Source organism: Piliocolobus tephrosceles, chromosome 1 (genome assembly GCF_002776525.5).
Source record: "Piliocolobus tephrosceles isolate RC106 chromosome 1, ASM277652v3, whole genome shotgun sequence".
Classification (NCBI taxonomy): Eukaryota; Metazoa; Chordata; class Mammalia; order Primates; family Cercopithecidae; genus Piliocolobus; species Piliocolobus tephrosceles.
In genome coordinates this window covers 129,071,544-129,096,837 of record NC_045434.1, presented here as the reverse complement: position 1 = coordinate 129,096,837, position 25,294 = coordinate 129,071,544, and the positions used below count along the sequence as shown (strand labels likewise).

The following is a 25,294-nucleotide window of genomic DNA, read 5'->3' as shown; positions in this document are numbered from 1 at the left end:
CGAGACCATCCTGGCTAACACGGTGAAACCCCGTCTCTACTAAAATACAAAAAATTAGCCGGGCGTGTTGGCGGGCGCCTGTAGTCCCAGCTACTCGGGAGGTTGAGGCAGGAGAATGGCGTGAACCCAGGAGGTGGAGCTTGCAGTGAGCTAAGATCAGGCCACTGCACTCCAGCCTGGGCGACTGAGCGAGACTCTGTCTCAAAAAAAAAAAAAAAAGAATGAAGACTGTCGCCATGATCCACTTCCATTTAATGAATAATATTTTCTCTTCCTTATGATTTTCTTAATAACATTTTCTTTTTTCTAGCTTATTTTAAGAATACAGTCTATAATGCATGTAACATACAAAATGTGTTCATCAGCTGTTTCTGTTATCAATAAGGCTTCTAGTCAAAAGTAAGCTCTTAGTAGTTAAGTTTTGGGGGAGTCAAAAGTTATACATAGATTTTCCACTGGCAGGGATCAGCACCCTTAATCCCCGTGTTGTTCAGGGTTCAATGTAGTTTACTCAAACCATTTTCTGTAGAGTTTAATTCTCTTGTGGAGCTCTGGTGGAGAAATACTGGCACTTATAATGTGCCAGGAGTTTTCTAAGCTACTTATGTGTAATCATCACAATGACCCTGTGCGACATAGAATATTATTATTCCTACTTCATAGATGAGGAAACGTAAATGAAAGTCTGAATGAATTGGCTGCCTAAGAGTCATAGAGATGGTCAATACATTTTTCACCTTAATTTATAGCATTCTGAACATGAGAAACAATTAAGCAGATACAGATTTATGCAAAGAACCAAGCAAATTTGCTTTCTTGGATTTGTTACAAAAGTCTATGCATTTACTTTAATGTTTATTTTAGCCTCTGATAATTTAAATGGGAACTACAATATATAAATAATTGAAGATGAAATGCTACAGCTACTTGTATTAATGGCCCTAAGCTAAAGACTCATATTAAACACACACGCTGTCCAATACCATTTACATGTGCTTATGCCTGCCTCTTATTTTTAATCACCCATTTTTAAAATGAAATATTTTAGGCCAAGCGCGGTGGTTCATGCCTGTAATCCCAGCTCTTTGGGAGGCCAAGGCAGGCGGATCATGAGGTCAAGAGATTGAAACCATCCTGGCCAACTCGGTGAAACCCCATCTCTACTAAAAATACAAAAATTAGCCAGGCGTGGTGGCGGGCGCCTGTAATCCCAGCTACTCAGGAGGCTGAGGCAGGAGAATTGCTTGAATCCTGGAAGTGGACGTTGCAGTTAGCTAAGATTGTGCCACTGCACTCCAGCCTGGCGACAGAGGGAGACTCCATCTCAAAAAAAAAAAAAAAAAAAAAAAAAATTCAAAGGCACAGAATAGGAACAAAAGAGTAATATAAGAAAGATAAACTCACCATTAAAATTCAGTCTGTTTCATAACTATCTCACCCTAAGATTTTCCTTGGCTCTGGACTTACTCCATTCTCAGTTCTGTCTGTATACCCTCAAAGTGGAAAAGGATGACATCAAACAGAGAATAAGAGAGTGAGTGAAACAGGAAGGAAGAATGTAGAAATAAGGGGGGTGGGAACATGAGGAAGAATAGCTCATTCATATAAAAGAAACAAAATCATTATTCTCACAGGAGGTATTCTCCAAATCCCGTATGTGACATGAGAAGTGTCTGAGTAAGCATCTGAGTAAACTGATATACTTCCAAAGGGGACTACTTTGATAAGAATCACTCACTTGGATACATATGCTCAACTGTCCTTCTAGGTGTTTTTGTTGTTGGTGGTGGTGGTGGTGGGTTTTTTTTTGGTGGAAGCGGGGGTGGGGCGGGGCTAATTTTGGTATGAGGTCATACTCACTCCCTTGGTTGATTAGATGAAAAATGAAATCCACTACTAGGAAGAAACCCATCTGGATGAGATAGAAAGGTTAGATGTTTGCAATATGGAATCCAACTTGGAGAAAAGTATCTTTGAATCTGGTCCTTAATAAAGGTAAAGTTCTTGAGGATTTTGGACATCTCATAGCAATAATATGGGGGATAATATAACATTTTAAGGGCAAAGAAGATGACAAAGGCCAAGATAAACTCTAACATTGTAAGAGAGAAGTTCAAGAATGCAGAAAGACTTTAGGTTTGAAAGGCAATAGAATGACTAGTAACAATAATTAATACCAATTCTTTCCTCCAGAGAAACTTGCAAGGAAAAAAAATTCTGGTAAAACAAGAATCATTAAATTCGTTATACAAAAAGCTACCAAGTGACTCCAAAGATGTTTTTTCCAAAGGTGGGTCTTAGTCGGGTTTAGCTAAAAACTTTGTAATAGCACTTTGATTTCTTTGGAGGAAAGATAGCATTTGATGAAAAACAGGGAAGCTAAGACATTTTACAACAAAAAAGATGGATAAAACAGAGAAGCTAAGAAACTTTACGATAAAACAGATGGAATATTTTTAACTTTAAAAGTGTTTCTTGAACTTCTATTCACTGTGGAAAAAAAGACGGAATTTCAAGGAAAACTACATTGTTTTATTAAATCCAATTATATAGTTGTCTTATTTAGATTTAAATAAAATTTAATAAAGCTTAATGTTGGGTTTTTTCCGCAAAACTTTAACAAACAAAAAGTTGGACTATGATGACCATCAAGTCATTGTTTCCATGGTGAGGCACACATACATAAACACATGCACACGCACTCAGAAAACAAACAACTTTTAAGGCACACTAGATAAACTGAGGAAAGAGAAAGGGTGATTAAGCAGCTCCAGTCTATGGCAGTAACCCCTGGACAAGAAAATTACTATCTCAGCATATTTGTCACACATTAGTGGCACACCAGTGTGACAGACCAGTTAGAAAGCTCTGCATGGGATATTCTGATTCAACAGTCTGCCTTAAGGAAATATAGCTGACATTGCAAAAACAGAAGTAAAAAGTGAGATGTCCTAAACGCTATTTAATAAATTGAAATATATCAATAATCATTTATCAAAAGTCTGTGATTTTTATGTTCTACATTTTATGCTCTCATTTAAACATGTTAATTCAAAGCCTTTTAGGATCCTCTTTAAAAGTTAAAACAGGATAACTATATTTATAATACCAAAAGACATAGCAATGAACTACTATATTCTAAGTGGATATAAATTTAATTTTAGTTCTGGGACAGTTCATTCAATTATCTAATGTTTAAGATTTTTTTCTAAGTATTTTTATAGCTTTCTGTTTTCAAACAGTGTCCACATGGTTGTTTCTGATAAGCAGGTGGGAAAATGTCAACTACACTAATAAATTTACCAGAAACCTGCATTTTCTTGAGGTTTTCTTTTGGTCTAGCTGATAACAACAGATTGCCAGTTAACTGGTTTCCTAAGAAAAATTAATTAGGTAAGTAACAAACTTAAAGAAAGGTCCAACATATCAACAACTTTGGTATTCTGTACTTTCACTGAAGAGACCTTAAATACATACCTTTTGTCATATACCACAAATGAAACTTTATAAAGAGGGCATAACATAACATGTGTAAAAGGTATAAATGCGTATTTCACTCTTGGCTCTATCTTTGAATAATTCTTTTAGAAATTACCATTACAATGTCCATAATAATTTGATTCATATTAAGGTCTTAAGCCAAGAGAGCTTTGTATGTATGAGGTTCTTAATCAAATGGTCACCAATAACTCAGTTAATGATATGCATATTTAAGTGTTTAGGGGTAAAGTATAACAATGTAACTTTGAAGTGCATTAAAAAATGAGATCCCTACAATGGAAGATGAATATCTGATAAAGCAACAGAAAGAGCAAATATATCAAAATATTAATAGAGTAGAGATAGTGGGTTTATAGGTGTTCACTGTACAACTCTTTCAAATTCTATGTTTGAAATTTTTCATAGTGAAATACTGGGAGGAAAAGTTATCGACAAAAAAACAATTCATCCCCTCTTTCCTCCTATCATCTGCTAAAAAGTAAACACTGGTCTACGCTGCACTTCATTTACATATATGAAAAGATATAAGTCCCCCAAAGATTACTTTAGAGTAGGCTCAGTTAGTTTATCCCTTTAATATTTGACTAGGTTTTGTGGTTGTTACTTCAAGATCTATTTGTTCTTCCCCATTACGTAGTGGTGACAGGATTGGAATGATCCCACCCTAACTCCATGGGTAGGATCTGACTGGTCGAGTCTATACCAAACAGGATAATCATATCTGTTTTGTACAGTGATGAGTTCAGGGGTTGTTCAAATAGTGTGACTCATAACTTTTGCTGGTAATTATAGAGTACAGCTTCTTATTCTGGACACTATGATATATGGATATAAAGCTCATCTGTTAGCCATTTTAATACAATGAGGAAAACCTCCTGAGGATAGAAATGACAAAAACAGTAGAGCCTTCAGAATCACGGTTTGTTACAAGTTGTAGCCCAAATCAAACTTTTCCTGAAGCATATTCTACTTCTAGACTTTTTAGCTATATAAGCCAATAAATCCCTTTTATTATCTAAGCCAGTTTGAACTGGATATTCTATTATCTGCAATAAAAACATACTACCTAATAAATATTTTGTAAATGGCTAAGGAAATGAATATAGTAACATGAACAACATACCCTAGAAAACATTTAAAACAGTGATCCCCAAAGATAATAAGAGAAGTATCACTTTAGGAGTTTTATAAACATACAGATTAAGGAAACTCACCCCGACCTCCTAACTCTAAGTATCTAGGAACAGGACTTGAAAATCAGTGTATTTTGAAAGCTACACAAAGAGTGATTCTGACACAGCCAGTGACCTACATTTGAAGTGTACTGGTTTGAAACAACCTTTGAAAATTAACCATTTTTTAAAACATAAATTCAAAATTCTATGTATATGCCAACAATAAATGTTTTTATCCTATTTCCTAAGGATCTCAAATATTATTTTATAAGTTTAATCTCATTACAGATTTTTAGTATAGGTTTACATATAACAAAGAGATAAATATTTCCTTTACCCCCACCATAGTAAATGTGGTACATGACCAAGGCTCACACACTTATTTACAAATAGTCTCCACATTTCCAGAGTGAATATATCTAAAAACAAAAATACAGGAAAACTGTCAAGGGTCCTTAAATTAATTTCTTTCAATTCTACTATCAGTTTCACTTCACATTATTTCCATGTTAGTTTTCAGTCGGTCAGTTCGCTGTCTACAGAGGTTGGTTCAATTTTGAACTCAAATCCCTTTCTTGGTTAACCCAGCCCTCGAGCAGAAAATATCATTTTAAAGTTTAGTAATATATGATGAGGAACTAAATAAAAGTTTAGGATGGGAGAAAATTCCACACATATGATTCCCATCACTGAAAACTAAGATAATCATTCTAAGGAACAAAGAAAACCCAAACATTTGGGGACCAGCAAAATAATTCTTTTAGCACTCAAAAGCACTGTATCTGTAAAGAGAAATGGCAATAAATATGGAAATAATGAATCTGATTTTCTAACCCATATATTATATAGGTAACAGTAAAAAAGCTGTGTTTTCTAATATAACACATAAGAGTGTGTAGAGGAATATTGTACTAAGAGCAGTAATTCTGGTGTTCGATTACCTGGATTGCTTGTTAATGACACAGGCATACACATTCACTTGTTTTATCCCTGCAATCGTGGAGAGCTGTAATTAGAGAAAGGATGAAGAAGAGATGGAATGTACCCAGGATGTGTCACATACTCTGTTTGTTGAAAAATCAATAAATGCTGCGATCCACAGGAAGATAAAAGGTGAATATGTATTTGTGCTGTGTGTATATGGCCAAAGTAGAAAGTGGGCATTTTATTCAGAGGTGTCTTCACCTGTATCAGCTGCACTACAACATACCACTTAAAAAGCTGAACAATTAAATGTTGTGGTGCATCAACCTAGGAGATTGAAGAGAAAATGAGAAAGGTTTTCTCTACAGTTCTAAGCAACATGGTTTTAACATGTGATAGTGCAGCAAAACGGAGACCAATAGTTGCTTTGAGCAAGTGTTTGGGATAAAAGTGGGGTTTAGTAGTATATAATATTGAAAAACACTGGGGAGGTAAGAGAAAGAAAAGACGTGGATCTCAAGCATGTTTAAATCCATACATTTAGTCAGGTTCATTTTTAAAGAGAAGTGTAAAGGATATGCCTAAGAGTCCATTCTTTATGTTTTTGCTTGTTTTTCTATAAACATAGTGGGGGAACATTTTAAAACATTTAATAAACTATGTTTATAAATAAATCTATACATACTTTATAAGGTCCTAAAAATGAATTTTTTTAATCTTTGTTTTTAATGTTGGTTATAACTTACCCTAACTTTCTTAGATAGGAAGATAGCAGATTTTAAAAGCTGTGTTTCAAGCCATAGGCTTTTAAATACACTATACAATTGGATAGTTTGCTTACAAGTTGTGTTTTTATTTTTTGAGAATTTAATCAGTTAACACCTAGTTAGTGTATCAGATGCGTAACTGAGGTACTAGAAAGTGCCCCAGACTAGGAGGCAAATATAAAAACATTGAGTTCATTATTTTACATCTTACAAAATTTTCCCCTAGTTTAGTTTTCAAAATTTTCAAATCTATAGAAGAGCAGAAATAATAGTACAATGACACCTGTATGCCCTTCAGCTATATTCACCAATTACCATTTTGCTACGTGGGCTTTTGTTCTTTTGCTATGTGTATATATGTGTGCACACACATAGATTTTTTTCCTGAACCACTGGAATGTAAATTGCAGGTGTCATGACATTTTACTATCGTATATTTCAGCATGCGTCCTCTAAGAATAAGGAACTGCCCTATATAACCAAATATCATCATAACACTTACATTTACAGTAATTCCATAATATCACTGAACAGACAGTTCTTATTCAAATTTCTCCAAAATGACCCAAAATATTTTATTGCTGCCCATAATCAAACCAAGGTTCATGGTTACATTTGGTTATTATATCCCTTTAGCCTCTTTTAATCTACAAGAGATCCTGTGCTTGCTTTTTTTTTTTTTTGAGACAGAGTCTCACCCTGTTGCCTAGTCTAGAGTGCAGTGGCACGATCTTGGTTCACTGCAACCTTTGCTTGCTGGGTTCAAGCAATTCTCATGCCTCCTGAGTAGCTGGAAGTACAGGCATGCACCACCACACTTGGTTAATTTTTGTATTTTTAGTAGAGACAGAGTTTCACCATGTTGGCCAGGCTGGTCTCAAACTCCTGACCTCAAGTGATCAACCCACTTCAGCCTCCCAAAGTGCTGGGATTACAGGCATAATCCCAGCCACCTTGCCTGACCTTATGCATTTTTAAAATTTTTATCATATTATTAACTTTTTTAAAGAGTCCAAGTCTGTAGATTGTATACTAAGTTGAAACAGAAACATTTTCCATTCCAACATTATTTCAAATAAAATACTGTTTTCATTCCTTTTTCCCAAACCAAACAGGCAGCAGAGTACACTAATACAATGCATATTTAAGGGTTAGATGAATCAAAGGATTAAGTATAGAAGACATGGGCACTAAAACTTAAATATCTGACGTGAAGGACTCAGAAAACATAGGAACAGTGCTAAAAGAAACTGGTAAATATGTATGACATGTATTCCATTTTAGAGTCATATGTATGGTATTATGTATAAATGTCATACACATATGTATATTATGTCTATGTGTACATATGTATATTAGTTAACGTACATATTTTGTATATGTACATTAAAAGTTAAACATAACACTGGCAGTTATAATTTTTAAATTTTTTTGACTTATGTTAAACATAAGTATTGGTAGTTATAATTTTTAAATTTTTTGCCTCTTATTAAGAGACTAACCTATAGATTTAACCTTTCAGTGCTATGCAGTCCAAAGAATTCTCTCCATACTTAACATGACTTTATTTTTAAATTTTTACTAAAATATAAGTAAAACTATTAAGAAGAATATTGATAAAATTTATCAAGAGAGACAGCTAACAGGGGTAGAGCAAAAAGGTCAAATACAAAATATTGGTAGGCAAGTAAATGAATAATTTTTAGAGCAGCATTCCTACTAAAATGTCTGGTATAGAAGTGGCTTTTGAATGGCAGATTTTTACATATGAATTTACCTGTAGTTTAAGACATCTGACAGACTGCCACCCCACTGATTCTGGTTCCTAGTTCTATCTACATCACTGGGCAAATACAAAAGTGATATATATTCTCCCAGTTAAAAATAAGAATCTGAGCCCTTTGATAAAACTCTCAATGGCTGAGCCTCTTGTCAATCTTACATTTTCATTGTCATCTTTGGTAGTTCAATGGAATAACATGGGGAGCATTTAAAACTTGTCAGAAACCTGGAATTCCCTTCGAGCTTTGGGGCTAGGATTGCCAGTAATATCCAAAGCATGAAAATAAGTACTGAGTGCCAGAAAAGGACATGAAAAAAACCTTATAAGATACTTAAGACTTGGGAATATATTGAGAAAATGGCACTATCTCTATAACAGGGTGAGAGAGCTCTAGGCCATACTCTTGCCAAGTCCAAATCAGCCTATATAGATGTTAGTCTACCAGTTCAGCAGAAGGGTCCCAATATAATTCCCTTTAAGGAACACAGGCTTCCCCTTTCACCCCATGAAGCTTCTCCTGTTCTGTCAGGCAAAGGCAGAATAAGGCTTGCTTATCTTCCCCAAGATCCTGCCCATTTCTCCTCCTCCCCTAATTTTCACTCCAGAATATGCTGGTCTGATCTGAAATATAAATTTAAGGAATTAGCTCACACCACTTGCAGGGGCTGGCAGCCTGGAAGTTTTTGTACGGCTTGCCGGCAGGGTAGAATCCAGGTCAGAGTTGATGCTGCAGGGTAGAATCAGTAGGGTGGGCCAGCAGGCTGTCTCGAGGAAAGCTGGTTAGTGAATGCTTCATAAGTTTTCATCTGAACCAAAATCGGTTCCTAAGATGCCTTCTTCAAACGGCTGGCATTACTTTAAATACACAACAAAGCCTTTCAGCCTCTTCTGTCATTTGCCTCTTTGCAAAAAATATTCTATAGAGTAGGTGGATGACTTTAAATTCTGGGAAAAGCATAGGGTTAGTCACAAAGAAACCTCTAAGAAAGGGAGGATCTGCCATAAAAGGAAAGCATCAAATATCCACTCATTAGCTTCATCTTGCTCATGGGACATTGCTCACACAGCTGGAAAATTCTGTAGCTGAAGAAAATGTGATTCATCTTCTAGACAGATATTTTAATATCCTCACATTCCATGGCATGGGGATTATCTCGGTGAAAGTTTTATGCCCATTTTTGCTTTCTGGCTTTGTTGTTGGCTTTTGTTTTTGTTTTTGTTATTTTTGGATACCATAAACTCTAAACAGATGCTTTTGTTTAGTGCAAGGTAGCTTTTGTCTTTTCCCTATAAGGAAAAGAGCTATGGTGCTATATTTCATTTACTAGTGATAAACACTGTCATGCTAGACTAAGTAAAGATTCTGACAAGTCTTTTGGGCAGTGGTACACTGGATACCATGACTTTTAAAGAATTAGTTTGAAAAGGCCTTTCTGGATCCTTGTGAATGCTATTTCATCTTTTTGTCATTCTACTAATCCATATTGTTATTTCTCTAGATGCTCTTCTCCCAGCTTGATGATTATTATGGTCTAGACCTATTACCTCCATATGGTAGATTCTTCTTGTCACCATTTCTTTCTTTTAGCAAAACTAAAGTCTGGAAAAATCTGGAATGAAAAAGTAATACTAAATCCTCTTTTTTTTTGGCATTGCCTCTACCTGTGTGTGTCTTCATAGGTGGCTTGAACTAAACATAGCCTGAGCCTGGCCCCAAAAGCACTAGAGATTAAAAATGGACAGCTGGGCACAGTGGCTCATGCCTGTAATCCCAGCACTTTGGGAGGCCGAGGCGGGTGGATCATGAGGTCAGGAGATCGAGACCATCCTGGCTAACATGGTGAAACCCCGTCTCTACTAAACAAAATACAAAAAATTAGCCCGGCATGGTGGCAGGTACCTGTAGTCCCAGCTACTGGGGAGGCTGAGGCAGGAGAATGGCGTGAACCCGGGAGGCAGAGCTTGCAGTGAGCCAAGATCGCGCCACTGCACTTCAGCCTGGGCGACAGAGCAAGACTCCATTCAAAAAAAAAAAAAAAAAAAATGGACTCAATGGTTAGGTAACTTATCAAGGACCACATGACTAGCCAAGAAAAAGCAAGGAGTAGAAGTCAGGTTTCACTCTTAGTCCCACACTCTTTATATCATTATAAATGGCTCCAATATAAACCATGGTTTTGTTTTTAAATAGAGACAGAGTCTTGCTACATTGCCCAGGTTGGTCTCAAACTCCTGGGCTCAAGTGATCCTCCTGCCTCAGTCTCGCAAAGTGCTGGTATTACAGGTGTGAGTCATCACACCCAGCCTAAACCTAAAATCATGATTTTGATTTGAGACAGATCATAGCAGGATATGTACTAGAATTGTTTTTCTAAAAATGCTGTACTTATGTTATTCGTGTATCTTTTCCTGAGCCCTCTGTGAAGAGTGCTATCAAGTCAAAGTTGGGAAGGAGAGTTGTCAAAGTTTCTTGTGTATCTTCTGTAGCACAGGATGATCAGAGAGCTCCTATATATTCATCTTATTAATAAACCATTCCCTTCCCTAGTCTGTCTGAATGGCCCAAGTAGAGTTTATTTTGCCATAAAATATTTAAATCAACTGATTAGACTATTAGTGTATTAGAATTTAACAGAGAGCCAATGGAAAGAGGTCAGTGTGGAAAACCAGATTATAATTACTTATGGATTCAGTAATCCCTTCTCATATGAGGTCAAGGGAGACCAAGGTACAAAGAATAAAACAAAGATAAATCAAAGCCTATATAAAAATATGAAAGAGGGCAAGTTCCTACTATACATTTAGGCTATTCAGTATAGCCTACTGTTCGTGGGCTACAAGTATGTACAGCATGTTACTGTATGGAATACTGTAGGCAACTGTAACACAGTGGTTAAGTATTTGTGTGTCTAAATATCTAAACATAGAAAAGGTACAGAAAATATACTGTATTATAATCTTATGGGACCTAGATGATACACGTAGTCCATCGTTGACTGAAACATCATGGGGTGTGAGAGTTAATTTTTAAAGTAAAAATAATTTCAGGCACTGACAAGAGCCATAAAGAATATAAAACATGATAAGAGACACAGTAACAATGTGAGGGGCCTACTTTACGAAGGTGGTCAGGCAGTGACTTCTATCTAGGCTGAGATTTAAATGATGAGAAGGTATGAGTCATGGGAAGATCAGGGAGCACAGAACTGCAATCATAAAAAAGAGCACGAGCAAAAGCCTTAATGTAAGAATGAAAGAGCTTGATTCAAGAAACAAAAAGGAGGTGAGTAGTTGCTAGAACTAACTGGTGAAGGAGAATACCATTTGAAATGGGTCAGAGAAATGGGCAGGAGCCAGACAACACTCAGGGACTTTAAGGCCAGACAAAAAGGTGGCACTTTTGCTTGGTAGACCAAGTTTCCTTTGTTGCTTTTTCTCTATAATTATTTGGAAGTTCTAATTCTTATTTCCATTCTAGCAACAGTTACTTTAAATGTCATTTAAATATATATAAAATATTATAATGATCATATAAATTCACACAGAATAAAAAGTGAACTCATATCCTCTAGTCTTTTGCACCAAGCCCTTTACTATCTCCTGAAGGAATATTTCAACAGTTTTGATAGGATCACTGCAGCCAATTTCAATGCATTTAAGTACATATGCATGCAACAAATAAACATATGAACATGCATATGTACTTAATATATATAAATACAATACATATACTTACATATGCTTTTTAATACATACAAATGGGAATATATATTCTGCTTATAATTTGCTTTTTTCACTTAGTATGTGTTGTAGGTCTTTATTCTTTCTGAAAGATGCAGAATATTCCAGAGTATAAATATACCATAGTGTAACCATTCTCCTACTGATGGGTAGTTACCATTTTTTCTAAATATTAAAAATAACATTGGGGCCAAGTGCGTAATCCAAGTGCCTGTAATCCCAGCACTCTGGGAGGCCGAGGTGGGTGGATTACTTGAGGTCAGAAGTTTGAGACCAGTCTGGCCAACATGGTGAAACTCCATCTCTAATAAAAATGCAAAAAATTAGCCAGGCATGGTGGCACATGCCTGTAATCCCAGCTACTTGGGAGGCTGAGGCAGGAGAATCGCTTAAACCTGGGAGGTGGAGGTTGCAGTAATCCAAGATCGTGCTACTGTACTCCAGCCTGGGCAACAGAGTGAGGCTCTGTCTCAAAAAAACAAAAAACAAAAAACAAAAAAACCACAAATTAGATTTTTTCATTCACTTTAATCAGTTACATAAAGAATACAAAAGAAATCTAAACTAGAAGGAAAAAATAAGAATAGGAATAAAATTTTTAAAAAGATGGCTTATTTAAATTTACAATTATTTTCTAGTATTGTACTGGCCAACGGTATGAGAAGTATAGGCTACTGGAAGTACCAATGCCTTCTCTCTCACTTTTTTTTTTTTTGTACATTCTTTCTAGGTATCTAATATAACAAACTGAAACTTATAATTAGTTATTAAATTTTCACATATTAACTTTAGGATAGGAAACCACCACTTAATATATTTTAACATTTTACTCCTGGCTATGAAGATTTACAACATGGGTTACAATAGATACCATACACCTAAAGGAAGTAACAGAAACAATTAGTAATCTCTCTGTGCTCTTTTTCATAGAGATTTCAAAATAAATCTAAGGTTATGCATAGGATGTGGGTTTTTCTCCGGGAGTAGTATTACAGAAGGTTTGTGGTATTAGAAGGGTCATGACACAATGCAAGTTGCTTAGTCTCAAACACAAGTGTAAAGCTTTCCTTTTAAGAATATTTTATATTATACCCACAGATGAAAAATCTAAAAAAAGAGAGACTGTGGTACATAAAGATATATTCAAGCGCTCTCTCTTTTGTAAAAAATCAAACCTTTTTAGAGACAGTTTAAAAAGCAATCTCTTGATTAAAAGGTTAAATAATGTGTTTTTTTTTTTTTTCCAGGCTTTATTATGAAACTATGTTCAACGGTCACAGAGGCAACCACATTAACTTGCAGCATGGACACAAATTTTAAGTTCTACATTGATATTTTCAATGCACATATGAAGCAAAACGTCTTAAGCAAATTATTACTGCATATGAAATTACTATAGTAGAAGAAAACCCAATAATTTGAGTAAATCTGTAACACTTGGTAAGTAATCACTGATTAATCAACATCACCTTACTGAAATATCAATAGCAACTACTAAGCTTCAGTAGGTTATTACTGATTTGTACTTTGCCAAAGAAAAATTAATCAGAATGGTAAATGTGGTAAGTGGTAGCCTCTCCATGACTTCAAGGTGACTCATTTGAAACTTCTAAAAACAAATCATACTCATATCATGTACTACTGATAAGTTTTTGAAACAGTTTCCTGTAATTTAAAGTCATGAGCAAAGGTTTGAATATTCTTCTTAGTAATTAGAAAAAGTAAAAGTACACATAAATATCTTTTAAAAACCAATAATGCAATCTGAAAAATATACAAGGGATAAAAGAAATCAGTATTTGGCTAGTATCTTTCAGTATTAAGACTGATTTAATTCCATTTCAGAAGAGAAATATACATATACACACATTCTTCAAAGTGATGTTTCTTACAGGACTAGCTAAAGGCACCGTTAAAAAATACCAGCCCAAGGCCGGGTGTGGTAGCTCACACCTGTAATCTCAGCACTTTGGGAGGCTGAGGTGAGCAGATCACCTGAGGACAGGAGTTTGAGACCAGTTTGGCCAACACGGTGAAACCCCACCTCTACTGAAAATTTAAAAATTAGCCAGGTGTGGTGGCAGGTGCCTGTAATCCCAGCTACTCAGGAAGCTGAGGCAGGAGAATTGCTTGAACCCAGGAGGCCAAGGTTGCAGTGAGCCAAGATTGTGCCATTGTACACCAGGCTAGGAGGCACAGTGAGACTCCATCTCAAACAAACAAACAAAAAAAACATCAGCCCAGTGCTTTGCATGGCTGAGTCAGGAGGATTATTTGAGGCCAGAAGCTCAAGACCAACCTGAGCAACATAGCAAGACCCCATCTGTACAAAAAATTAAAAAATTAGCAGGGCATGGTGGGGTGTGCCTGTATTCCTAGCTACTCGGGAGGCTTAGGTAGAACTGCTTGATCCCAGGAGTTCAAAGTTGTAGTATGCTATGATTGTACCAATGAACTCTATCCTGGGCAACACAGCAAGACCCTCTCTCTCTTAAAACAAGTCAGTATTCACACAAGGTCTAAAAGGTAGAAAATATTCCTCATAAATCATAATTTAATTGGAAACAAATCAATTTTGTGACCAATATTTAAAATTTGATATAATTTCAATGGCTCCTAAAAACTATGGACTCACAAACTAGTTTCTAAAAAAATTAGACACTTTTAAGAAAAGTTTTAAATTTACAGAAAAATTGAGAAGATAGAGAGTTCCCACATACCCTCCCACAGTTTCCCCTATTATTAATATATTAGTGTGGTACCTTTGTTAAAATTAATGAACCAATATTGATACATTACTAATAAAGTCCTTCATTTATTCAGATTTCCTTTGCCTTTGTTTTTTAACCAGTTTTTTTTTTTTTTTTGTCTGTTTCTAGAATTCTATCCGGGATACATTACATTAAGTTGTAATGTCTCCTCAGGTTCCTTTTGGCTGTGACGGTTCCTCAGACCTTGCTTGTTTTTGATAATCTTGTCAGCCTTGAGTCATTACTATTCAGGTATTTTGTAGGATCTCCACAAGTGGAATCTGTCTCATAGTTTTCTCATGGTAAGACTAGGGTTATGGGTTATCAAGAGGAATACCAGAGAGGTAAAGTGCCATTTTCATCATGTCACGTGATATCAAGGGTATGTACTATCAGTGTAATTTACGACTGCTGATGGTGATCTTAATCACTTGGCTTAGGTAATCTTTGTCAGGTTTCTCCACTGTGAAATTACTCGTTTTGTCCCCCACACGTATCCTTTGGAGGGAAGTCACTAAGTGCAGTCCATGCTTATGGAGTGGAGATTTATACTTCCCCTCCTTGAGGGTGGAGTAGCTACAAAAATTATTTGAATTCTTCTGCATATTTGTCTCTTATCTCCCATTTATTAATTTAATCATCATTTATATCAATATAGGCTCGTGGATATTTATTTTATACTTTGGATTATAATGTACTTTGGGTTATTACACTTTGGCTTGTGTATTTCAAGTATATAATACTTCAAATATTTTTTTTCTCAAATTATTCTACCTTTGGCCATTGGGAACTCTTTCAGTTGGCTTCTCTGTCCCTTCAACATAATCCTAATTAATGTAGGGTTTTTTTGGGTGTTTTCTTTTTTTGTTTTTTTTTGGGGGGGGTGTGTGTGTATTTTGAGCACTTCCTTACTTACTGGCATTATAAGATGCTCTAGGCTTATGTTCTCTATTTCCTGTACCAGTCCTAGAATCAGCTATTTCTGTGAGGAGCCCTGGTTCCCTTTATTGGAGAATGGTATTAAAAACAAAAATCTGGGCACTAAGTGTACATAAACTAATTTTTAATAACACCAAGTGAGCACATATATTATGGTACTTAAGAGTCCAAACTCCCCTAATTCTTAACTGAGATCTTACTATGAGCTCATCTTGGGGGAGCCAAATGATGTTCTTCAATTCTAGATATAGCAATATCCTAAAAACCTCTAGCTACTTCATGCCTTTGAATTTAACTGCGTACTGAAGTTTGGACACCAAAGAATCTCTGAACACTTCAGAAAAAAATTTTTAAACAGAATCTCACAATCCCTAATGACTAGGATATACGTATCTTCCTGAGAATTAGTATTAAGACTAGATACAATTATAGAATGGATATTTTTTCAAATTAAAAATGCTTAAAATTGAGAAATGCCTTAAAGAAAAATGAAAAATATTTTAATATTTAGGTAAGTTGCTCAAAACAAAAGCCATAAATGATTGTGCTTCAGGGGCAAAAAAAAAAAAAAAAAAAAAAAAACACAATATTAACAAGCTAGCTCAGGAAACTGGAAAGTACAAACTAATCACAAAGCTTTATGATAAATTCCATCATTTACTAATGTCACGGTAATTTCACATAATTAAAAAATATAATATTTTTAAGTTAATGGTAAAGGTTTTATCACTTCCTCTCCATCTCTGTCAAAACTACATACTGATCTGAGCACAGTGATTTAAACCTAGCACCCTCATTCTATGTCAGAACAGAATTTTGAGTGGGCGTTTTTTAAGCCAAGAGTGGTTGGGGTATTGCCCATCTGAGGCATCCCTAGAGGTTATCTGTTGGGCAAACTAATCAAAATGGGTAAATGTTACTGGGTACCAGAAAAAAAACCAAAAGTTGGATTTGAGTAGACCCACACTCTTTTAAATGAAAAACTTTCCATTACTTGTAACAAAGCAGCATTAATTTTATAGATATGCCTAGCCCACAGAAGCTTTCAACACAGTTACAAAAATCTATATGCTTATCTTTATAATAACCAAAATACAAACTCAATCCCAGGTTAAGTATTAGAAGGCTTGGGTTTAATTCTCACCTATTCTCCTTAACTGAGCAAAAAATTAACTTTTCTATGTTTTGTTCTACTCCCTGGAATTTAGAGATAGCTCTATTTAGTATTAATGTAAAAATTAGGTCTTCAAATAATAAATAGCATTTAGATTGTGGAAAACTCCAGTAACAAGAGGAAACTTAATTTTTAACCTCATTTCCCTCCAAACTAAATACTATGAATTCTTACAAGTATTTTTTTGAATCAGTTCAGTTAAATCTTTTTAATAGCTTAAATGTCATCTAACTGATCACTCCCATGCTCAAAACCCTCCAGTGATTTTCCATCTGAGTAGGGAAAGGTCATAGTTCTTAGATCCTACATAATTGGCTCTACTTACCTCTCAGACTTCCCCTATCCCCATGTCTCACTTTATTCAGACTCTACTTCAGACATGCTCCTTATGTCAGACCCTTTGCCTGTACTATTTTCCTAGTAAGTAGTTCTTCCCCTAAATCTTCATGCCTCATCTGCTTCAAATGTTTGTTTAAATAAGTATCCCCTTCTAATGAACCTTTATAGACCACATTATTAAAATAGCAACAGTCCTCCACCCCAATACCTTCTCTTTCCCACGTTTTTCTCCATTGTCATTCATTGTCTAAATTACACACCATAAGATTCATTTTTTTTTCATCTAACTTCTTGTTATACCATAAAGCTCAATGAGGAAATGGATTTTTGTATTTTGTTCACTAATCCAGGTAGTGTTTAGAATAGTGACTAGCACATAGTAAGTACTCCATAAATATCTACAAAATTGAAACCAATACTCCATTTAAATTTGTAACTTAATCTGTTCTTCACATGTGGGTTTTAAAATTAGAATAACATTTAAAGTCAAATTGATATTTCAAGAAATAAACTATTACACACAGATTATTTCAGTAAATAAAAATATTTTAACTGTCGCTAGTATGCTGATATTGGAAATATAAAGTCAAATAATGGTCCTTATCCTCAATGAACTTCAGCTGCACATGGTGGACAGAAAAGTTGAAAAGAATTAATTACAGTAGTGTGAGATGGTATAAGAAAGGTCTCTAACAAAGGGTGTTAGAAGAGCAGACACACGAAATCAGGTAAGATGGCATTATCAGGGAATGCTGATCACAACCGGTCAAGCTTAAGCTGACTTTTGAAATAAAAAGCAAGATCAAAGGAGGAGGGAGAAAAACATGGAGTAAAATGGGATGACAGATTTGAAGGATTCTTAACTAGTATACTGGGCCTAAAGTACAGGGCATATATATGTTAGGGTAACTGGGAAATAAAGCCAGCAAAGTAGGCAAGAATTCGAGTAGGAAGGATCTTATGAGGAGAGTCAGAGTTTGAATTTTTCTCCAATGCCAGGGGAAACAACTGAAAAATTTTAAGTAATGAACAGGGAACTAATAGTAACTTTAGTTGTATAATAAGCAGATTTACAGGAGGCTGTCAATATGCTAATAAGAAAACTTATAAAACTACCATGACAATATGTTGAAATACTAAAGAAAAGAAATTCATTTTATTCCTGGAAAAAATTCAAGAGTGGGTTTTCATATGAACAACAAAATCTCATTTTAAAATCTTCTCTATGCCTCAGTTTCCTTAACTATAAAATGAAGATATTAACAATATCTTGCTGGGCTTGGTGGCTCATGCCTGTAATCCCATACTCTGGGAGGTCAAGGCGAGTGGACTGCTTGAGCCCAGGAGATCAATATCAGCCTGGGAAACATAGTGAAACCCCACCTCTACAGAAAATACAAAAATTAGCTGGGCATGGTGGCATGTGCCTGCAGTCCCAGCTACTTGGAGGCTGAGGTGGGAGTTCTCTTGAGCTTGGGAGGTCGAGGCTGCAGTGAGCCGTGATCGTGCCACTGCATTTACAGCTTGAATGACAAAGTGAGACCCTGTCTTGAAAACAATAACAAAAAAAAACCCCAAAACCAATATCCCATATGATTTTTGTGAGGATTAAATACGTGAATATCCTCAAACGGCTTAGAACATTGCCTGATATGTACTAAGTGTTCGGTATGCCAGCTATTATTACTCTTATTATTAGTATCCTGGAATAATTAAAGTTGTTAAGTAGTAAGCTCTATATTTCCAAACACAGCAAACACATAAAAATGAAGTGTAACTAAATAGGGGTTCACAGTGGACAGAAAGAAGCTTACTTAAGTATATATTACAGAAAAAACAAAAAGCCAAGATAATTATTGAACGCCTGACCTCAAGTGATCAGCCTGTCTCAGCCTCCCAAAGTGTGGGATTACAGGTGTGAGCCACCACACCAGGCCCCAAGATAATTCTTAATTTCAGGCTTTACATAATTTTTGGAAAGGAATACATATTCAGTATCTAAGGTTGTTAAAGACTATCTTTAAGGAAATCCAAAGAGTTTCAGAACTTTCTAGTTTGGTTATACTTTTTGGGACTCCACAATATTGAATGTGACTTTTTACATAAAGTCTACGAGCTGTATTTCTGGATATTATGTAGGCAAGAAAGAACACTTTACATGAGCTTTCTCATTTGATCCCAACAACTGTAAGGCAGATAGCTTTAGAATCCTCAGTTATGAATGAGTGAATCAACAAATACATTAAATAACTTGCCAAAGATAAGAAGCTAATAAGAGGTTGGACTCCAAAATCCATTCTTTTAACCAATACAGAATCTCTAGCAATTAGAAGAAAACAAAAAGACAAAAAGTTGGGACCACAGAGACATTCAGGATTTTAAAATCCTCTTGTTCTTCATAACTAAATTTCTTGAAGCTCTTTATTCTGATTAAGATATGTCATATTTATTTTTGCAGGCTACTAAAAGAAGTTCCTTTAGACTGAGACATTCAACCAGAAAACCGGGTTCTAAAGCATATGTGAGGATAGAAAACAAAAAATTCTGATAATAGTTGGCATCTTCTTGCATGTTATTACAGTCATTAATACCAACAATAAATATACATTAATTTTCAGAGGTTTAAATTCTATTCAAAAACACTTCAAAGAAGGGACCTAGGCTCAGTCACTCTGACTCTGTAATGGTAAATACATTTGGACGGAGGCTGAATTCATTTTCTCCTTCCTAACTGGTAGTGACCTAATAATAAAAGAACGTATACAAGTTGATGCATGTGTAAATATAGTGACAACTGCATACATTAAAAATCATTTACTGTAGAAATAACATCAGCAGATGAATTAATTATTATCAAAATTCAAATATCTACTGGTTAAATTTGGTCAAATACAAATATCTACTGAATGATGGTTATGTACCAGGCATTATATAGTAAGCACTCAATACAGCAACGAGGCTGTGTGCAGTGGCTTACACCTGTAGTCCCAGCACTTTGGGAGGGCAGATCGCCTGAGCTCAGGAATTCGAGACCAGCCTGGACAACATAGCCAAACTCAATCTCTACAAAAAACACAAAAATTAGTCAGGTGTGGTGGTGTGCTCCTGTAGTCCCAGCTACTTGGGAGGCTGAGGTGGGTGGACTGCTTAAGCCCAATATGTCAAGGCTGCAGTGAGCTATGATCACACCACTGCACTCTGGTCTGAGCAACAGAGCAAGACCTTTTTTTTTTTTTTTTGAGATGGGAGTCTCGTTCTGTCACCCAGGCTGGGGTGCAGTGGTGTGATCTTGAGACCTTGTCTCCCCCACCACTGCCCAAAAAAGAATATAGTAATGAATAAGACAGACAAAAATTCCACTCTTGCACTCCCATGGAGCTTATGCTCTAGTGGGGAATGTGGACAATTAAAAATAAAAATATGTTGAGGAGGAAGGGGGGGAGGAGGGAGAGGAGCAGAAAAGATAACTATTGGGTACTGAGCTTAATACCTGGGTAACATAATAATATGTACAACAAACCCCCATGACATGTGTTTATCTACAAACCTTCACATGTACCCCCACATCTAAAATAAAAATAAAAAATAAAAATATGTATAATTTATGAAAAAAGTAATAATTGTTATGAAGAAAAAATAAAGCAACATAAGAGTCTAGTAACTAGAATAGGAAGTTATTTAAGGTAAAAACTTGGCCAAAGAGAAAGTTACAAGGTGGCCGGGCACGGTGGCTCTCGCCTGTAATCCCAGCACTTTGGCCAAGGTGGGCGGATCACGAGGTCAGGAGATTGAGACCATCCTGGCTAACATGGTGAAACCCCGTCTTTACTAAAAAAAAAAGAATACAAAAAATTAGCCAGGCGTGTTGGCAGGCGCCTGTAGTCCCAGCTACTTAGGAGGTTGAGGCAGGAGAATGGCGTGAACCCGGGAGGCGGAGCTTGTAGTGAGCCGAGATCATGCCACTGCACTCCAGCCTGGGCAACAGAGTAAGACTCTGTCTCAAAAAAAAAAAAAAAAAAAAAAGGAAAGAAAGTCATAGAGGTATTAATAAAGTGAGATGAGTACATAATAATTAAAATTCATGGTAACTCAGAATTGTCAAAAAATATTTAAATGCTATATAAGGTATAATATTGTTTTGTATGTGATAGAACCTTAGACTTCAACTCCTTAATTTTACAGGTTGTATAATCTGTTCCAAACTGAGCATTACAGCAGAACAGTGTAATAATTTTATAGCAAAAAACCCACCAATAAGTAATTGTCATTCATTTAGAGAAGAAAACTAGGTAACAGTAACTTCTAAAAACAGTTCTAGGAAAATGTCTAAAATTTGAAAGCTGCTACTCTTAAAAATGGTTAAGTTCACTGTAAGACACAAATACAAAACAGCTCCAACAAAGACAGGGTGGTGGAGGAGGCATTATTATAAACAATATAATTAGATTACAGATGTAGTTACGTTAGAATAACAACATGGCAGTAGATGGTAAATCTTAAATTAGACCTAAAAATTCTAAGTAGACTGAATAATCTTTGAAAATAAATTTAATAAATTTCAGTCTACCTATATCTATATACTACATAGTATATATATAGATATACTATAATCTATATATAAGTATCTATATATTACAATGTTATAGTATTTATAAAAATGAGTATTTCTTCATTTAATGTATTTTCTCATCGAAATAAGATGTTTACAAAAGTATAATTTTCATAGCTACATTAAAAAGCAGGCTTTATATGAATAACAGATTAAATAATAATATAATTTATTAAAAGAAGAGTTTGAGAGAATTCGGTTTGTGCAAAAAAATTTTACTCACAAGACAGTACCAGTAATTGGAAGAGTTAATCTGAAGAGATTTGAAGTACAAAAATCTTAGACTAAGTTGAGTTCTCCCCCTAGTGGAACTTGAAAATGATCTAATATATTTCCATGACTAAGAAATAACCTAAAATATATTACTTTGATAACTGAAAAAAGTTTCAGGTTTTAATGAAAGATCTATTTATGAATCTTAATCTGCATTAAAAGTATACCTCTATACATCTGTATCTATATAGATATATACATATAATTAAATATTGAAGCCTGTTTAAGACATCTACTGAAAACTCATTTACTAAGCAAATTAACAGAAAGCCAAAAAGCATTCAATCTTAAGACCTGAAAGAGAAACAGAAATACTTCAAAAATAGAGGAGTAGGAAGTTCAGAAAAATACAGCAATTTAGGAAGATAGAGCAACATGCAGAATGGCACAGAATTTTGAAAGAATGTCATAGGTGCAGGAATAGGATAATTCACAGTAGGCAGAATACAGCATGTAAGTGTGGGGGATGAGGATGGGGAGATAATGGTGAGAGATGAAGCTGGAAATTCAGTTTGGGCAATAATAAAAAGGATGCTAAGGAGTTTTGATATGATTTGGTATTTAAAAGGCAGTCAGTGAAATTTCTGTGTTTTAGAGAGACAGCTTTTGTAATTTATAGAAGAGCTGAAGCTGGAGAAAAGGAAACTGAAGGGGGGTTACAACAACAGTTTAGGTAAAGGATAAGCAGATGAACTAATGGAGTGGTAGGGAGAAGAGGAATGTCATTAAAGACTCAAAAAAAGTTTGAAAAGTGACTCAAATTACCTTTTATTTAGTTTTTTACTTAAGACTTTTCTATTTTGAAAGATTGAAGAGTTGGGCGATACACTTTAATCTGTACAAACTCTTATTGAGAATTATCTGAAGGCTAATCTACAATAGCTAACAGGTTGATGGGAAAGAAAAACTAGCACAAGCACATTGTGAAATAATGTTAGCTGCTAAAACTGAAAATTTGCATACCTTACATATACACCCTTGGTATATATGGTAGAGGATAAGAAAGAGTAAGTGAGATTACCAATAGGTTGAAAAATTTGATAAGAGATGATCTTTTATTTTGTTTCCTTTTTTGGGATTTTTGTTTGTTTGTTTTTTTGAGATGGAATCTCATTCTGTCACCCAGGCTGGGGTGCTGTGGCATGATCTCAGCTCACCACAACCTCTACCTTCTGGGTTCAAGGGATTCTCCTGTCTCAGCCTCCCGGGTCGCTGGGATTACAGGTGTCTGCCACCACGCCTGGCTGATTTTTGTAAGACATGATCCTTTAATAAAGACTTGAATTAATAAAGACTTGAAATAGCACTTCTTCTCCGAGAAAACACCAAATGGCGGATGATGCCGGTGCACGGGGTGGGGGGGGGGGGGGGGCCCTGGTGGCCCGGGGACGGGGAACCGCGGTGGCTTCCGCGGAGGTTTCGGCAGTGGCATCCGGGGTCGGGGTCGCGCCCTGGACGCGGTCGGGCCGAGGCGGAGGCCGCAGAGCTCGCAGAGGCGAGGCCGAGGATAAGGAGTGGATGCCCCTCACTGAGCTGGGCCGCTTGGTCAAGGATATGAAGATCAAGTCCCTGGAGGAGATCTACCTCTACTCTCTGCCCATTAAGGAATCTGAGATCATTGACTTTTTCTTGGGGGCCTCTCTCAAAGACGAGGTTTTGAAGATTATGCCGGTGCAGAAGCAGACCCGTGCTGGCCAGCGCACCAGGTTCAAGGCGTTTGTTGCTATGGGGGACTACAATGGCCACGTCGGCCTGAGTGTTAAGTGCTCCAAGGAGGTGGCCACCGCCATCCATGGGGCCATCATCCTGGCCAAACTCTCCATTGTCCCGGTGCGCAGAGGCTACTGGGGGAACAAGATCGGCAAGCCCCACACCGTCCCTTGCAAGGTGACAGGCCGCTGCGGCTCTGTGCGCCTCATCCCTGCACCCAGGGGCACTGGCATCGTCTCAGCGCCTGTGCCCAAGAAGCTGCTCATGATGGCTGGTATTGATGACTGCTACACCTCAGCCTGGGGCTGCACTGCCACCCTGGGCAACTTCGCCAAGGCCACCTTTGATGCCATCTCTAAGACCTACAGCTACCTGACCCCTGACCTCTGGAAGGAGAGACTGTGTTTACCAAATCTCCCTATCAGGAATTCACTGACCACCTTGTCAAGAACCACACCAGAGTCTCCGTGCAGCAGACCCAGGCTCCAGCTGTGGCTACAACATAGGCTTTTTATACAAGAAAAATAAAGTGAATTAAGCCTGAAAAAAAAAAAAAAAAGACTTGAAATATACAATAAGGAAAACATTTTGGAACACATCTGATTTTAAACATGTTAAATTCAAAGTTTCTGTACTGCTTCCAGGTAGAATGGTTCAGTACCCATTAAAACTACTGGTCTACTCATCAAAAGACACAATAAAGGAAAAATAACAACAGAGGACAAGTTACAGAGTGGTAGTAGCTATCTGCAACATATAACATCAATATATAAATAACTCCATATCCATAAGAAAAAGACAACCTAATAGAAAAATATAAACAAAAGACATTAACAGGCACTTTACAAAAACAGAAATCCAAAATGGCCAACATCCTTAGTAATCAAGAAAATGTAAACGAAAACCACAGTGAAATATCACCAGATTGGCAAAAATTAAATCATGTGACACCACCAAGTATTGGTAGGGTGTGGAATAACAAGAACTTCAACATGCAGCTGCATGGAGTTTAAACTACTACAAGCAATTTGGAAAATAAAGTTGAAGATTTGCAAGCTGTACAATGCGGCAATTTCACACTTTGGTATACATGCTAGAGAAACTTATGCACAATAAGAGTGCTCATAATCACCATATTATTTGTAACACTCCCAACCTGGAAATTCCCAAACATCCACTAATAGTAAAATGAATACACTGTGATATATTTTAAAAAATGAAATATGTACAACAAAATTATTTTTACAAAAATAATGTTGAACAAGAAGACACAAAATATTCCATATGACTCTGCAAAACTGAGAAGCTGGGAAAACTAACTGTATAGATCAGAAATGTATGGGAAGATGACACAATTATAAGGAAAGGCAAAAGAGTGAGTGTCATAAAAGTCCAGGATAGGGAACAGGGTGTGATTGGATAGACTTCTTGAGTACAGGCAATTTTGTCTGTCTTAACCTTGGTTAGAAGTTTTACATATAATATTTTTACACATATAATGTAACTTTGTTTTATTAACTTTTCTGTACATCATGTTTCATAATTTTTAAATTATTAAACCATTTAGAAAATTATTGGTAAGAGGAAACAGGCTAGGGCTGGAGATAAA

At 36.1% G+C, this 25,294-nt stretch overlaps 1 protein-coding gene and 1 pseudogene across 4 annotated transcripts in view; one reads left to right on the top strand and one right to left on the bottom strand.

Moving 5' to 3' along the window:
* EVI5 (ecotropic viral integration site 5) overlaps nucleotides 1–25,294 on the bottom strand; it is a 281,488-nt gene that overhangs the window by 50,106 nt on the left and 206,088 nt on the right. The gene's annotated exons all lie outside the window — the stretch shown is intronic.
* Nucleotides 23,305–24,244, top strand: LOC111555147 (annotated as a pseudogene). The gene has a single exon (XR_002735436.2). The product of XR_002735436.2 is annotated as a 40S ribosomal protein S2 pseudogene (transcript).